A 15,076-nucleotide genomic window follows, 5' to 3' on the forward strand; every position below is an offset into this window, starting at 1 on the left:
TCCAGGCAAAAGACATCAGAGAAGAACGTGAGGAGCAAGCCTGAAGGGAAGTGGTCGTATCTTCAATATGCTGGGAAAATACGAGAGCCGTTGGAGCAGGGAGGTGACAGCATTGCATCTGCATTTCCAAAAGGTCATCTTGCTCCACGTCACTAATGATTGGAGAGGCTCAACTCCAAACTCCAAGGAGGGACCACTTCACATGAGTCCGACTGGGCCTCACTGCGATGTCTGTCAATAACCGATGCTGGAGAAGATGTGGAGCAAAGGGAACTCTCCTCCACGGTGAGTAGGAATGGGCGTGGGTAGAGCCGGTATGGAAAAGAATATGGAGGTTCCCGAAGGAACTAAAAGTGGAAGTAGCCTATGGTCCAGCAGTCCGACTCCCAGGCATAGATCCACCCACGGTATAAGTGAACAAGATAGATGCCCCGTTTGGGCACATCTATCTGTGCGTGCGCGCGCACATGCGCATGCGCGATCGCCTCGAGGCAGGGGGTGGGGCGGGGGCCGGGGCTCTGGCTGGAGTCGGTGCAAGCCCCGGGATTGCCTGAGGCAAGCCAAAGGAGCCCCAGGTGGAGACGGGACTGCCGGTCGTCGGGTGTCCTGGAAGCCGAATGCGAATGCGGAGGGGCTCGCGGGCCGCGCGGAGGCAACCCAGGTCTGCAGCGGGAGTCGGGGCCCCGGCCACCCGCTCCCCGCGGCCCGGGAGGGGCTGGGGCTGCGGGGGGGATCCAAGAATCGGGACGCGCGGCGGGGGCTAAAGGACCTCTTCTGGTAGGCAAAAAGCCTCGAGCACCCGGGATTCCCAGGTGGTCTCCCATCCAAGATACTAACCAGGCCCGACCCTGCTTAGCTTCCGAGATCAGACGAGATCCGGCGCCTTCGGGCTGATACGGCCTGAGACGGTGGCCGTTGGCTCGGGGCGCCCTAAGAGCCTTGCGCTTCGCCTCCCTTTCGCTCTGCCCTGCAGGTCGGGCCAACGGGCCGCACCTCTCGTCGCGGGGCATGCTGTACTTGAGCCGCACGACCCGCGACCGGACTCCAGCCTGCTGACGCCGGCCCGCCCCCCCCGCCCCCACCCCCCGAACACCGCCAACACCAGACCAGCAAGCACCTGGCCGGGCCCGGGGGCCCGAGGGGCTTCCAGGACCCCCCATTGACCGGGAGGGCGTGCGTGCGTGCGTGCGCGCAGGGCCTGGGGGCTGGGCTGAGGGGTGCGGAGGTCTCGGCGCCCTCCCACCCGCGGCCACTCCAGACCCGGCCGCGCTCGCTGAGCCGGGCCTCCCCCCGATCCCATTCGCTGCTCAGGCCCGCGCGGCCCCGGAGGTGTCGGTCTTCGGCGCCCGCCGCCTCCCAACCCCCGCGGCCCAGGGGCCTCTGAACCTCCTGCGGGCCTAGACGCAGCGAAACTTGAGCGCCCAACTTGCCCGGCACCTGTCCGGTGCCCAAACCCACCAGAAGCCAGGGAGGCGCGGTCGACTGGAGCGCCTCAGCCCCTCCCCTTCGCACTACCGAGGCCCCCCCTTTGCCCCCACGCCAAGCCCTCGACCTTCCTGAGAGAGCAGACGAGCCACAGGCAGGCACACAGACAGACACACAGACACTCGCACGCACCCACGCCAAGGGAGACAGCTGGCCTGCGCAAGCTCCTCAGCCAGAGCCAGAGCGCCTGGGAGAGGCCGGGGCCAGACGAACGGGCCGGCGGCTGGCTGTCAGGAGATACAGAGGCAGAAATACATGAAGATTCCGAGACAGACTCCAAGACGGCAAGAGGAGATACACACACACACACACACACACACTTGAGTGTGGTCTTTGGAAATACTTGTGTTCGTAGTTGCTGGGTTGAGCCCAACTTTAATACAACCCATGGACTGCGGCCCATCAGGCTCCTCTGTCCGTGGCATTTCCCAGGCGAGGATACTGGGAGTGGGTTGCCATTTCCTTCTCCGGCGGGATCTTCCCGACCCAGGGATCAAACCCCAGTCTCCTGCGCGCGGATGCCTTGCCATCTGAACCAGGACATTGCTAATTCCCTAGGCAAAATACAAAGAATAGAGCTCGTGTTCTACTAAATGCAAAGATGATTTCAAAAACAGAAGCTGTCCTTTGTTGGTATCTTTGAATCTTTATGTAGTTTTCGTGGATTTTTACTGTTAAGGCTAACTGAACAAGGCAAGAGAGAAACCCCAGAATTGAAAAGCAATTGACGGTTTTGAAAGAAACACGTGCAGGTGAAGCTCTCTTCCTTTTTGAGAGATGGTTAAATGCAAAATCTTGATTCAACACATATGACTTTTGTGCACTTTATTTCAAATCTCCATGACAAAACCCTAAGGCGTCCAGGAAGAAAGGAGTAGAGGGGCAGACACAAAGAGCAACCTTTCCCCTTGGTGCCATCGCAACCAGCTGCTTAGTTCCTTCATCTCAAGGACTATCATCTGGGCTTCTCTGGTTTGTCTGATTCTTGTTTCGGGGACCGTTTCTCGTCACAAGGCTGTCAACAGTGGGGGTGGGTGGTGTGTGTGTGGGGGGTGGAGGGGGGGAGCCCTTCTTTCCACTCCACATGAGACCCAGTGGACAATCCAGGCCCTGCCCACTGCATTGAGTGTGCAGCAACAATATCAACGGTAATGCCGGTGAACAATGCGTATTCCTGGAATCCACTCCGTTGGCTACTGACTGTGTGTGCTGGTGGTCTGGAACCTAGACCTGGAAGCTTTCTGGATGATTGCAAATGACACCAAAGTCTGAGGACGATGGAAGATCTTCACATTTCTGCAAGAGCCACACACCTCCAGAAGGAACCACAAGACTTGCCTGAAATGGTCAAGGTATACGTATTGGACTCAACGTTGGAAGGTCTCCACCTTTGCTATGGAAGTCAAACGATCTTTCTTTGAAATGAAAATGGAGCCTACTGAACGTTCACATGCTTCTAGAGCATTTGAAAAGCCCTAACTTGTAGAAATCTGCTGTACGAGTTCCTTGAAAGCAAGACCCTCTATGTATGGATATGTCTTCATGCCTTAGATTGTGCCTCGAATATAGTGTACCCATCAACCCAGGAAAGGAAAGAATTGAATCGCCAAATATACAAAGAGATCAAAAGTGCCGAGCCAAGTGACCCCTTGAGGCTTCCAAGAGCTTTTCTGTCTTTCACACACTAAGTAAATACTGAGCACCTACGATGAGCTAGGAGGCATGTAATAAGTTTCAGGGAATAGAAGGCGGAGAGAAGAAGACACAGAGTTCCTGCTTTCACTGAGACGACTCTAATGATACATCACAGGCAGATCCTTTGAGAACCTATAGAGGGGCCTCTTCCCTCACCACAAAACCTGGGTGTCAGGGAAGGCTTTCCAGAGGCACCATTTCGTTGAGGTCCATAGGTTGAACCTAGGTAAACCAGGGTTGAGATGCAGGAAGAATTTCAGGCAGGGAAAATAGCATCTTGGAAGGCTATGTGACCAGGGACACTTAGGACATTCCAGAAACGAAAAATGCCCTATGGGATGGAAGCCAAAGAGTGCAGAGGGCATTCCAGGCAAAAGACATCAGAGAAGAACGTGAGGAGCAAGCCTGAAGGGAAGTGGTCGTATCTTCAATATGCTGGGAAAATACGAGAGCCGTTGGAGCAGGGAGGTGACAGCATTGCATCTGCATTTCCAAAAGGTCATCTTGCTCCACGTCACTAATGATTGGAGAGGCTCAACTCCAAACTCCAAGGAGGGACCACTTCACATGAGTCCGACTGGGCCTCACTGCGATGTCTGTCAATAACCGATGCTGGAGAAGATGTGGAGCAAAGGGAACTCTCCTCCACGGTGAGTAGGAATGGGCGTGGGTAGAGCCGGTATGGAAAAGAATATGGAGGTTCCCGAAGGAACTAAAAGTGGAAGTAGCCTATGGTCCAGCAGTCCGACTCCCAGGCATAGATCCACCCACGGTATAAGTGAACAAGATAGATGCCCCGTTTGGGCACATCTATCTGTGCGTGCGCGCGCACATGCGCATGCGCGATGGCCTCGAGGCAGGGGGTGGGGCGGGGGCCGGGGCTCTGGCTGGAGTCCGTGCAAGCCCCGGGATTGCCTGAGGCAAGCCAAAGGAGCCCCAGGTGGAGACGGGACTGCCGGTCGTCGGGTGTCCTGGAAGCCGAATGCGAATGCGGAGGGGCTCGCGGGCCGCGCGGAGGCAACCCAGGTCTGCAGCGGGAGTCGGGGCCCCGGCCACCCGCTCCCCGCGGCCCGGGAGGGGCTGGGGCTGCGGGGGGGATCCAAGAATCGGGACGCGCGGCGGGGGCTAAAGGACCTCTTCTGGTAGGCAAAAAGCCTCGAGCACCCGGGATTCCCAGGTGGTCTCCCATCCAAGATACTAACCAGGCCCGACCCTGCTTAGCTTCCGAGATCAGACGAGATCCGGCGCCTTCGGGCTGATACGGCCTGAGACGGTGGCGGTTGGCTCGGGGCGCCCTAAGAGCCTTGCGCTTCGCCTCCCTTTCGCTCTGCCCTGCAGGTCGGGCCAACGGGCCGCACCTCTCGTCGCGGGGCATGCTGTACTTGAGCCGCACGACCCGCGACCGGACTCCAGCCTGCTGACGCCAGCCCGCCCCCCCCCCACCCCCCGAACACCGCCAACACCAGACCAGCAAGCGCCTGGCCGGGCCCGGGGGCCCGAGGGGCTTCCAGGACCCCCCATTGACCGGGAGGGCGTGCGTGCGTGCGTGCGCGCAGGGCCTGGGGGCTGGGCTGAGGGGTGCAGAGGTCTCGGCGCCTTCCCACCCGCGGCCACTCCAGACCCGGCCGCGCTCGCTGAGCCGGGCTTCCCCCCGATCCCATTCGCTGCTCAGGCCCGCGCGGCCCCGGAGGTGTCGGTCTTCGGCGCCCGCCGCCTCCCAAACCCCGCGACCCAGGGGCCTCTGAACCTCCTGCGGGCCTAGACGCAGCGAAACTTGAGCGCCCAACTTGCCCGGCACCTGTCCGGTGCCCAAACCCACCAGAAGCCAGGGAGGCGCGGTCGACCGGAGCGCCTCAGCCCCTCCCCTTCGCACTACCGAGGCCCCCCCTTTGCCCCCACGCCAAGCCCTCGACCTTCCTGAGAGAGCAGACGAGCCACAGGCAGGCACACAGACAGACACACAGACACTCGCACGCACCCACGCCAAGGGAGACAGCTGGCCTGCGCAAGCTCCTCAGCCAGAGCCAGAGCGCCTGGGAGAGGCCGGGGCCAGACGAACGGGCCGGCGGCTGGCTGTCAGGAGATACAGAGGCAGAAATACATGAAGATTCCGAGACAGACTCCAAGACGGCAAGAGGAGATACACACACACACACACACACACACACACACACACACTTGAGTGTGGTCTTTGGAAATACTTGTGTTCGTAGTTGCTGGGTTGAGCCCAACTTTAATACAACCCATGGACTGCGGCCCATCAGGCTCCTCTGTCCGTGGCATTTCCCAGGCGAGGATACTGGGAGTGGGTTGCCATTTCCTTCTTCGGCGGGATCTTCCCGACCCAGGGATCAAACCCCAGTCTCCTGCGCGCGGATGCCTTGCCATCTGAACCAGGACATTGCTAATTCCCTAGGCAAAATACAAAGAATAGAGCTCGTGTTCTACTAAATGGAAAGATGATTTCAAAAACAGAAGCTGTCCTTTGTTGGTATCTTTGAATCTTTATGTAGTTTTCGTGGATTTTTACTGTTAAGGCTAACTGAACAAGGCAAGAGAGAAACCCCAGAATTGAAAAGCAATTGACGGTTTTGAAAGAAACATGTGCAGGTGAAGCTCTCTTCCTTTTTGAGAGATGGTTAAATGCAAAATCTTGATTCAACACATATGACTTTTGTGCACTTTATTTCAAATCTCCATGACAAAACCCTAAGGCGTCCAGGAAGAAAGGAGTAGAGGGGCAGACACAAAGAGCAACCTTTCCCCTTGGTGCCATCGCAACCAGCTGCTTAGTTCCTTCATCTCAAGGACTATCATCTGGGCTTCTCTGGTTTGTCTGATTCTTGTTTCGGGGACCGTTTCTCGTCACAAGGCTGTCAACAGTGGGGGTGGGTGGTGTGTGTGGGGGGGGGGAGGGGGGGAGCCCTTCTTTCCATTCCACATGAGACCCAGTGGACAATCCAGGCCCTGCCCACTGCATTGAGTGTGCAGCAACAATATCAACGGTAATGCCGGTGAACAATGCGTATTCCTGAAATCCACTCCGTTGGCTACTGACTGTGTGTGCTGGTGGTCTGGAACCTAGACCTGGAAGCTTTCTGGATGATTGCAAATGACACCAAATTCTGAGGACGATGGAAGATCTTCACATTTCTGCAAGAGCCACACACCTCCAGAAGGAACCACAAGACTTGCCTGAAATGGTCAAGGTATACGTATTGGACTCAACGTTGGAAGGTCTCCACCTTTGCTATGGAAGTCAAACGATCTTTCTTTGAAATGAAAATGGAGCCTACTGAACGTTCACATGCTTCTAGAGCATTTGAAAAGCCCTAACTTGTAGAAATCTGCTGTACGAGTTCCTTGAAAGCAAGACCCTCTATGTATGGATATGTCTTCATGCCTTAGATTGTGCCTCGAATATAGTGTACCCATCAACCCAGGAAAGGAAAGAATTGAATCGCCAAATATACAAAGAGATCAAAAGTGCCGAGCCAAGTGACCCCTTGAGGCTTCCAAGAGCTTTTCTGTCTTTCACACACTAAGTAAATACTGAGCACCTACGATGAGCTAGGAGGCATGTAATAAGTTTCAGGGAATAGAAGGCGGAGAGAAGAAGACACAGAGTTCCTGCTTTCACTGAGACGACTCTAATGATACATCACAGGCAGATCCTTTGAGAACCTATAGAGGGGCCTCTTCCCTCACCACAAAACCTGGGTGTCAGGGAAGGCTTTCCAGAGGCACCATTTCGTTGAGGTCCATAGGTTGAACCTAGGTAAACCAGGGTTGAGATGCAGGAAGAATTTCAGGCAGGGAAAATAGCATCTTGGAAGGCTATGTGACCAGGGACACTTAGGACATTCCAGAAACGAAAAATGCCCTATGGGATGGAAGCCAAAGAGTGCAGAGGGCATTCCAGGCAAAAGACATCAGAGAAGAACGTGAGGAGCAAGCCTGAAGGGAAGTGGTCGTATCTTCAATATGCTGGGAAAATACGAGAGCCGTTGGAGCAGGGAGGTGACAGCATTGCATCTGCATTTCCAAAAGGTCATCTTGCTCCACGTCACTAATGATTGGAGAGGCTCAACTCCAAACTCCAAGGAGGGACCACTTCACATGAGTCCGACTGGGCCTCACTGCGATGTCTGTCAATAACCGATGCTGGAGAAGATGTGGAGCAAAGGGAACTCTCCTCCACGGTGAGTAGGAATGGGCGTGGGTAGAGCCGGTATGGAAAAGAATATGGAGGTTCCCGAAGGAACTAAAAGTGGAAGTAGCCTATGGTCCAGCAGTCCGACTCCCAGGCATAGATCCACCCACGGTATAAGTGAACAAGATAGATGCCCCGTTTGGGCACATCTATCTGTGCGTGCGCGCGCACATGCGCATGCGCGATCGCCTCGAGGCAGGGGGTGGGGCGGGGGCCGGGGCTCTGGCTGGAGTCGGTGCAAGCCCCGGGATTGCCTGAGGCAAGCCAAAGGAGCCCCAGGTGGAGACGGGACTGCCGGTCGTCGGGTGTCCTGGAAGCCGAATGCGAATGCGGAGGGGCTCGCGGGCCGCGCGGAGGCAACCCAGGTCTGCAGCGGGAGTCGGGGCCCCGGCCAGCCGCTCCCCGCGGCCCGGGAGGGGCTGGGGCTGCGGGGGGGATCCAAGAATCGGGACGCGCGGCGGGGGCTAAAGGACCTCTTCTGGTAGGCAAAAAGCCTCGAGCACCCGGGATTCCCAGGTGGTCTCCCATCCAAGATACTAACCAGGCCCGACCCTGCTTAGCTTCCGAGATCAGACGAGATCCGGCGCCTTCGGGCTGATACGGCCTGAGACGGTGGCGGTTGGCTCGGGGCGCCCTAAGAGCCTTGCGCTTCGCCTCCCTTTCGCTCTGCCCTGCAGGTCGGGCCAACGGGCCGCACCTCTCGTCGCGGGGCATGCTGTACTTGAGCCGCACGACCCGCGACCGGACTCCAGCCTGCTGACGCCGGCCCGCCCCCCCCCCTCACCCCCCGAACACCGCCAACACCAGACCAGCAAGCGCCTGGCCGGGCCCGGGGGCCCGAGGGGCTTCCAGGACCCCCCATTGACCGGGAGGGCGTGCGTGCGTGCGTGCGCGCAGGGCCTGGGGGCTGGGCTGAGGGGTGCGGAGGTCTCGGCGCCCTCCCACCCGCGGCCACTCCAGACCCGGCCGCGCTCGCTGAGCCGGGCCTCCCCCCGATCCCATTCGCTGCTCAGGCCCGCGCGGCCCCGGAGGTGTCGGTCTTCGGCGCCCGCCGCCTCCCAACCCCCGCGGCCCAGGGGCCTCTGAACCTCCTGCGGGCCTAGACGCAGCGAAACTTGAGCGCCCAACTTTCCCGGCACCTGTCCGGTGCCCAAACCCACCAGAAGCCAGGGAGGCGCGGTCGACTGGAGCGCCTCGGCCCCTCCCCTTCGCACTACCGAGGCCCCCCCTTTGCCCCCACGCCAAGCCCTCGACCTTCCTGAGAGAGCAGACGAGCCACAGGCAGGCACACAGACAGACACACAGACACTCGCACGCACCCACGCCAAGGGAGACAGCTGGCCTGCGCAAGCTCCTCAGCCAGAGCCAGAGCGCCTGGGAGAGGCCGGGGCCAGACGAACGGGCCGGCGGCTGGCTGTCAGGAGATACAGAGGCAGAAATACATGAAGATTCCGAGACAGACTCCAAGACGGCAAGAGGAGATACACACACACACACACACACACACTTGAGTGTGGTCTTTGGAAATACTTGTGTTCGTAGTTGCTGGGTTGAGCCCAACTTTAATACAACCCATGGACTGCGGCCCATCAGGCTCCTCTGTCCGTGGCATTTCCCAGGCGAGGATACTGGGAGTGGGTTGCCATTTCCTTCTCCGGCGGGATCTTCCCGACCCAGGGATCAAACCCCAGTCTCCTGCGCGCGGATGCCTTGCCATCTGAACCAGGACATTGCTAATTCCCTAGGCAAAATACAAAGAATAGAGCTCGTGTTCTACTAAATGCAAAGATGATTTCAAAAACAGAAGCTGTCCTTTGTTGGTATCTTTGAATCTTTATGTAGTTTTCGTGGATTTTTACTGTTAAGGCTAACTGAACAAGGCAAGAGAGAAACCCCAGAATTGAAAAGCAATTGACGGTTTTGAAAGAAACACGTGCAGGTGAAGCTCTCTTCCTTTTTGAGAGATGGTTAAATGCAAAATCTTGATTCAACACATATGACTTTTGTGCACTTTATTTCAAATCTCCATGACAAAACCCTAAGGCGTCCAGGAAGAAAGGAGTAGAGGGGCAGACACAAAGAGCAACCTTTCCCCTTGGTGCCATCGCAACCAGCTGCTTAGTTCCTTCATCTCAAGGACTATCATCTGGGCTTCTCTGGTTTGTCTGATTCTTGTTTCGGGGACCGTTTCTCGTCACAAGGCTGTCAACAGTGGGGGTGGGTGGTGTGTGTGTGGGGGGGGGGGAGGGGGGGAGCCCTTCTTTCCACTCCACATGAGACCCAGTGGACAATCCAGGCCCTGCCCACTGCATTGAGTGTGCAGCACCAATATCAACGGTAATGCCGGTGAACAATGCGTATTCCTGGAATCCACTCCGTTGGCTACTGACTGTGTGTGCTGGTGGTCTGGAACCTAGACCTGGAAGCTTTCTGGATGATTGCAAATGACACCAAAGTCTGAGGACGATGGAAGATCTTCACATTTCTGCAAGAGCCACACACCTCCAGAAGGAACCACAAGACTTGCCTGAAATGGTCAAGGTATACGTATTGGACTCAACGTTGGAAGGTCTCCACCTTTGCTATGGAAGTCAAACGATCTTTCTTTGAAATGAAAATGGAGCCTACTGAACGTTCACATGCTTCTAGAGCATTTGAAAAGCCCTAACTTGTAGAAATCTGCTGTACGAGTTCCTTGAAAGCAAGACCCTCTATGTATGGATATGTCTTCATGCCTTAGGTTGTGCCTCGAATATAGTGTACCCATCAACCCAGGAAAGGAAAGAATTGAATCGCCAAATATACAAAGAGATCAAAAGTGCCGAGCCAAGTGACCCCTTGAGGCTTCCAAGAGCTTTTCTGTCTTTCACACACTAAGTAAATACTGAGCACCTACGATGAGCTAGGAGGCATGTAATAAGTTTCAGGGAATAGAAGGCGGAGAGAAGAAGACACAGAGTTCCTGCTTTCACTGAGACGACTCTAATGATACATCACAGGCAGATCCTTTGAGAACCTATAGAGGGGCCTCTTCCCTCACCACAAAACCTGGGTGTCAGGGAAGGCTTTCCAGAGGCACCATTTCGTTGAGGTCCATAGGTTGAACCTAGGTAAACCAGGGTTGAGATGCAGGAAGAATTTCAGGCAGGGAAAATAGCATCTTGGAAGGCTATGTGACCAGGGACACTTAGGACATTCCAGAAACGAAAAATGCCCTATGGGATGGAAGCCAAAGAGTGCAGAGGGCATTCCAGGCAAAAGACATCAGAGAAGAACGTGAGGAGCAAGCCTGAAGGGAAGTGGTCGTATCTTCAATATGCTGGGAAAATACGAGAGCCGTTGGAGCAGGGAGGTGACAGCATTGCATCTGCATTTCCAAAAGGTCATCTTGCTCCACGTCACTAATGATTGGAGAGGCTCAACTCCAAACTCCAAGGAGGGACCACTTCACATGAGTCCGGCTGGGCCTCACTGCGATGTCTGTCAATAACCGATGCTGGAGAAGATGTGGAGCAAAGGGAACTCTCCTCCACGGTGAGTAGGAATGGGCGTGGGTAGAGCCGGTATGGAAAAGAATATGGAGGTTCCCGAAGGAACTAAAAGTGGAAGTAGCCTATGGTCCAGCAGTCCGACTCCCAGGCATAGATCCACCCACGGTATAAGTGAACAAGATAGATGCCCCGTTTGGGCACATCTATCTGTGCGTGCGCGCGCACATGCGCATGCGCGATCGCCTCGAGGCAGGGGGTGGGGCGGGGGCCGGGGCTCTGGCTGGAGTCGGTGCAAGCCCCGGGAATGCCTGAGGCAAGCCAAAGGAGCCCCAGGTGGAGACGGGACTGCCGGTCGTCGGGTGTCCTGGAAGCCGAATGCGAATGCGGAGGGGCTCGCGGGCCGCGCGGAGGCAACCCAGGTCTGCAGCGGGAGTCGGGGCCCCGGCCACCCGCTCCCCGCGGCCCGGGAGGGGCTGGGGCTGCGGGGGGGATCCAAGAATCGGGACGCGCGGCGGGGGCTAAAGGACCTCTTCTGGTAGGCAAAAAGCCTCGAGCACCCGGGATTCCCAGGTGGTCTCCCATCCAAGATACTAACCAGGCCCGACCCTGCTTAGCTTCCGAGATCAGACGAGATCGGGCGCCTTCAGGCTGATACGGCCTGAGACGGTGGCCGTTGGCTCGGGGCGCCCTAAGAGCCTTGCGCTTCGCCTCCCTTTCGCTCTGCCCTGCCGGTCGGGCCAACGGGCCGCACCTCTCGTCGCGGGGCATGCTGTACTTGAGCCACACGACCCGCGACCGGACTCCAGCCTGCTGACACCGGCCCGCTGCCCCCGAACACCGCCAACACCAGACCAGCAAGCGCCTGGCCGGGCCCGGGGGCCCGAGGGGCTTCCAGGACCCCCCATTGACCGGGAGGGCGTGCGTGCGTGCGTGCGCGCGGGGCCTGGGGGCTGGGCTGAGGGGTGCGGAGGTCTCGGCGCCCTCCCACCCGCGGCCACTCCAGACCCGGCCGCGCTCGCTGAGCCGGGCCTCCCCCCGATCCCATTCGCTGCTCAGGCCCGCGCGGCCCCGGAGGTGTCGGTCTTCGGCGCCCGCCGCCTCCCAACCCCCGCGGCCCAGGGGCCTCTGAACCTCCTGCGGGCCTAGACGCAGCGAAACTTGAGCGCCCAACTTGCCCGGCACCTGTCCGGTGCCGAAACCCACCAGGGAGGCGCGGTCGACCGGAACGCCTCAGCCCCTCCCCTTCGCACTACCGAGGCCCCCCCTTTGCCCCCACGCCAAGCCCTCGACCTTCCTGAGAGAGCAGACGAGCCACAGGCAGGCACACAGACAGACACACAGACACTCGCACGCACCCACGCCAAGGGAGACAGCTGGCCTGCGCAAGCTCCTCAGCCAGAGCCAGAGCGCCTGGGAGAGGCCGGGGCCAGACGAACGGGCCGGCGGCTGGCTGTCAGGAGATACAGAGGCAGAAATACATGAAGATTCCGAGACAGACTCCAACACGGCAAGAGGAGATACACACACACACACACACACACACACACACACTTGAGTGTGGTCTTTGGAAATACTTGTGTTCGTAGTTGCTGGGTTGAGCCCAACTTTAATACAACCCACGGACTGCGGCCCATCAGGCTCCTCTGTCCGTGGCATTTCCCAGGCGAGGATACTGGGAGTGGGTTGCCATTTCCTTCTCCGGCGGGATCTTCCCGACCCAGGGATCAAACCCCAGTCTCCTGCGCGCGGATGCCTTGCCATCTGAACCAGGACATTGCTAATTCCCTAGGCAAAATACAAAGAATAGAGCTCGTGTTCTACTAAATGGAAAGATGATTTCAGAAACAGAAGCTGTCCTTTGTTGGTATCTTTGAATCTTTATGTAGTTTTCGTTGATTTTTACTGTTAAGGCTAACTGAACAAGGCAAGAGAGAAACCCCAGAATTGAAAAGCAATTGACGGTTTTGAAAGAAACATGTGCAGGTGAAGCTCTCTTCCTTTTTGAGAGATGGTTAAATGCAAAATCTTGATTCAACACATATGACTTTTGTGCACTTTATTTCAAATCTCCATGACAAAACCCTAAGGCGACCAGGAAGAAAGGAGTAGAGGGGCAGACACAAAGAGCAACCTTTCCCCTTGGTGCCATCACAACCAGCTGCTTAGTTCCTTCATCTCAAGGACTATCATCTGGGCTTCTCTGGTTTGTCTGATTCTTGTTTCGGGGACCGTTTCTCGTCACAAGGCTGTCAACAGTGGGGGTGGGTGGTGTGTGTGTGTGGGGGTGGGAGCCCTTCTTTCCATTCCACATGAGACCCAGTGGACAATCCAGGCCCTGCCCACTGCATTGAGTGTGCAGCAACAATATCAACGGTAATGCCGGTGAACAATGCGTATTCCTGGAATCCACTCCGTTGGCTACTGACTGTGTGTGCTGGTGGTCTGGAACCTAGACCTGGAAGCTTTCTGGATGATTGCAAATGACACCAAAGTCTGAGGACGATGGAAGATCTTCACATTTCTGCAAGAGCCACACACCTCCAGAAGGAACCACAAGACTTGCCTGAAATGGTCAAGGTATACGTATTGGACTCAACGTTGGAAGGTCTCCACCTTTGCTATGGAAGTCAAACGATCTTTCTTTGAAATGAAAATGGAGCCTACTGAACGTTCACATGCTTCTAGAGCATTTGAAAAGCCCTAACTTGTAGAAATCTGCTGTACGAGTTCCTTGAAAGCAAGACCCTCTATGTATGGATATGTCTTCATGCCTTAGGTTGTGCCTCGAATATAGTGTACCCATCAACCCAGGAAAGGAAAGAATTGAATCGCCAAATATACAAAGAGATCAAAAGTGCCGAGCCAAGTGACCCCTTGAGGCTTCCAAGAGCTTTTCTGTCTTTCACACACTAAGTAAATACTGAGCACCTACGATGAGCTAGGAGGCATGTAATAAGTTTCAGGGAATAGAAGGCGGAGAGAAGAAGACACAGAGTTCCTGCTTTCACTGAGACGACTCTAATGATACATCACAGGCAGATCCTTTGAGAACCTATAGAGGGGCCTCTTCCCTCACCACAAAACCTGGGTGTCAGGGAAGGCTTTCCAGAGGCACCATTTCGTTGAGGTCCATAGGTTGAACCTAGGTAAACCAGGGTTGAGATGCAGGAAGAATTTCAGGCAGGGAAAATAGCATCTTGGAAGGCTATGTGACCAGGGACACTTAGGACATTCCAGAAACGAAAAATGCCCTATGGGATGGAAGCCAAAGAGTGCAGAGGGCATTCCAGGCAAAAGACATCAGAGAAGAACGTGAGGAGCAAGCCTGAAGGGAAGTGGTCGTATCTTCAATATGCTGGGAAAATACGAGAGCCGTTGGAGCAGGGAGGTGACAGCATTGCATCTGCATTTCCAAAAGGTCATCTTGCTCCACGTCACTAATGATTGGAGAGGCTCAACTCCAAACTCCAAGGAGGGACCACTTCACATGAGTCCGACTGGGCCTCACTGCGATGTCTGTCAATAACCGATGCTGGAGAAGATGTGGAGCAAAGGGAACTCTCCTCCACGGTGAGTAGGAATGGGCGTGGGTAGAGCCGGTATGGAAAAGAATATGGAGGTTCCCGAAGGAACTAAAAGTGGAAGTAGCCTATGGTCCAGCAGTCCGACTCCCAGGCATAGATCCACCCACGGTATAAGTGAACAAGATAGATGCCCCGTTTGGGCACATCTATCTGTGCGTGCGCGCGCACATGCGCATGCGCGATCGCCTCGAGGCAGGGGGTGGGGCGGGGGCCGGGGCTCTGGCTGGAGTCGGTGCAAGCCCCGGGATTGCCTGAGGCAAGCCAAAGGAGCCCCAGGTGGAGACGGGACTGCCGGTCGTCGGGTGTCCTGGAAGCCGAATGCGAATGCGGAGGGGCTCGCGGGCCGCGCGGAGGCAACCCAGGTCTGCAGCGGGAGTCGGGGCCCCGGCCAGCCGCTCCCCGCGGCCCGGGAGGGGCTGGGGCTGCGGGGGGGATCCAAGAATCGGGACGCGCGGCGGGGGCTAAAGGACCTCTTCTGGTAGGCAAAAAGCCTCGAGCACCCGGGATTCCCAGGTGGTCTCCCATCCAAGATACTAACCAGGCCCGACCCTGCTTAGCTTCCGAGATCAGACGAGATCCGGCGCCTTCGGGCTGATACGGCCTGAGAC

General features: G+C 56.6%; 5 pseudogenes; all 5 read right to left on the minus strand.

The window, feature by feature from the left end:
- Positions 1 to 787: 787 nt before the first annotated feature.
- LOC147350887 (5S ribosomal RNA) lies at positions 788 to 907 on the minus strand (annotated as a pseudogene).
- A 3,425-nt stretch (positions 908 to 4,332) lies between these two features.
- Positions 4,333 to 4,452, minus strand: LOC147350888 (5S ribosomal RNA; annotated as a pseudogene).
- Positions 4,453 to 7,884: 3,432 nt separating this feature from the next.
- On the minus strand, positions 7,885 to 8,004 carry LOC147350889 (5S ribosomal RNA; annotated as a pseudogene).
- A 3,425-nt stretch (positions 8,005 to 11,429) lies between these two features.
- LOC147350890 (5S ribosomal RNA) lies at positions 11,430 to 11,549 on the minus strand (annotated as a pseudogene).
- A 3,407-nt stretch (positions 11,550 to 14,956) lies between these two features.
- On the minus strand, positions 14,957 to 15,076 carry LOC147350891 (5S ribosomal RNA; annotated as a pseudogene).

Source organism: Bos grunniens, chromosome 20, assembly GCF_055505025.1.
Source record: "Bos grunniens cultivar Pamir isolate PY7600 chromosome 20, Bosgru_T2T1.0, whole genome shotgun sequence".
Taxonomy (NCBI): domain Eukaryota; kingdom Metazoa; phylum Chordata; class Mammalia; order Artiodactyla; family Bovidae; genus Bos; species Bos grunniens.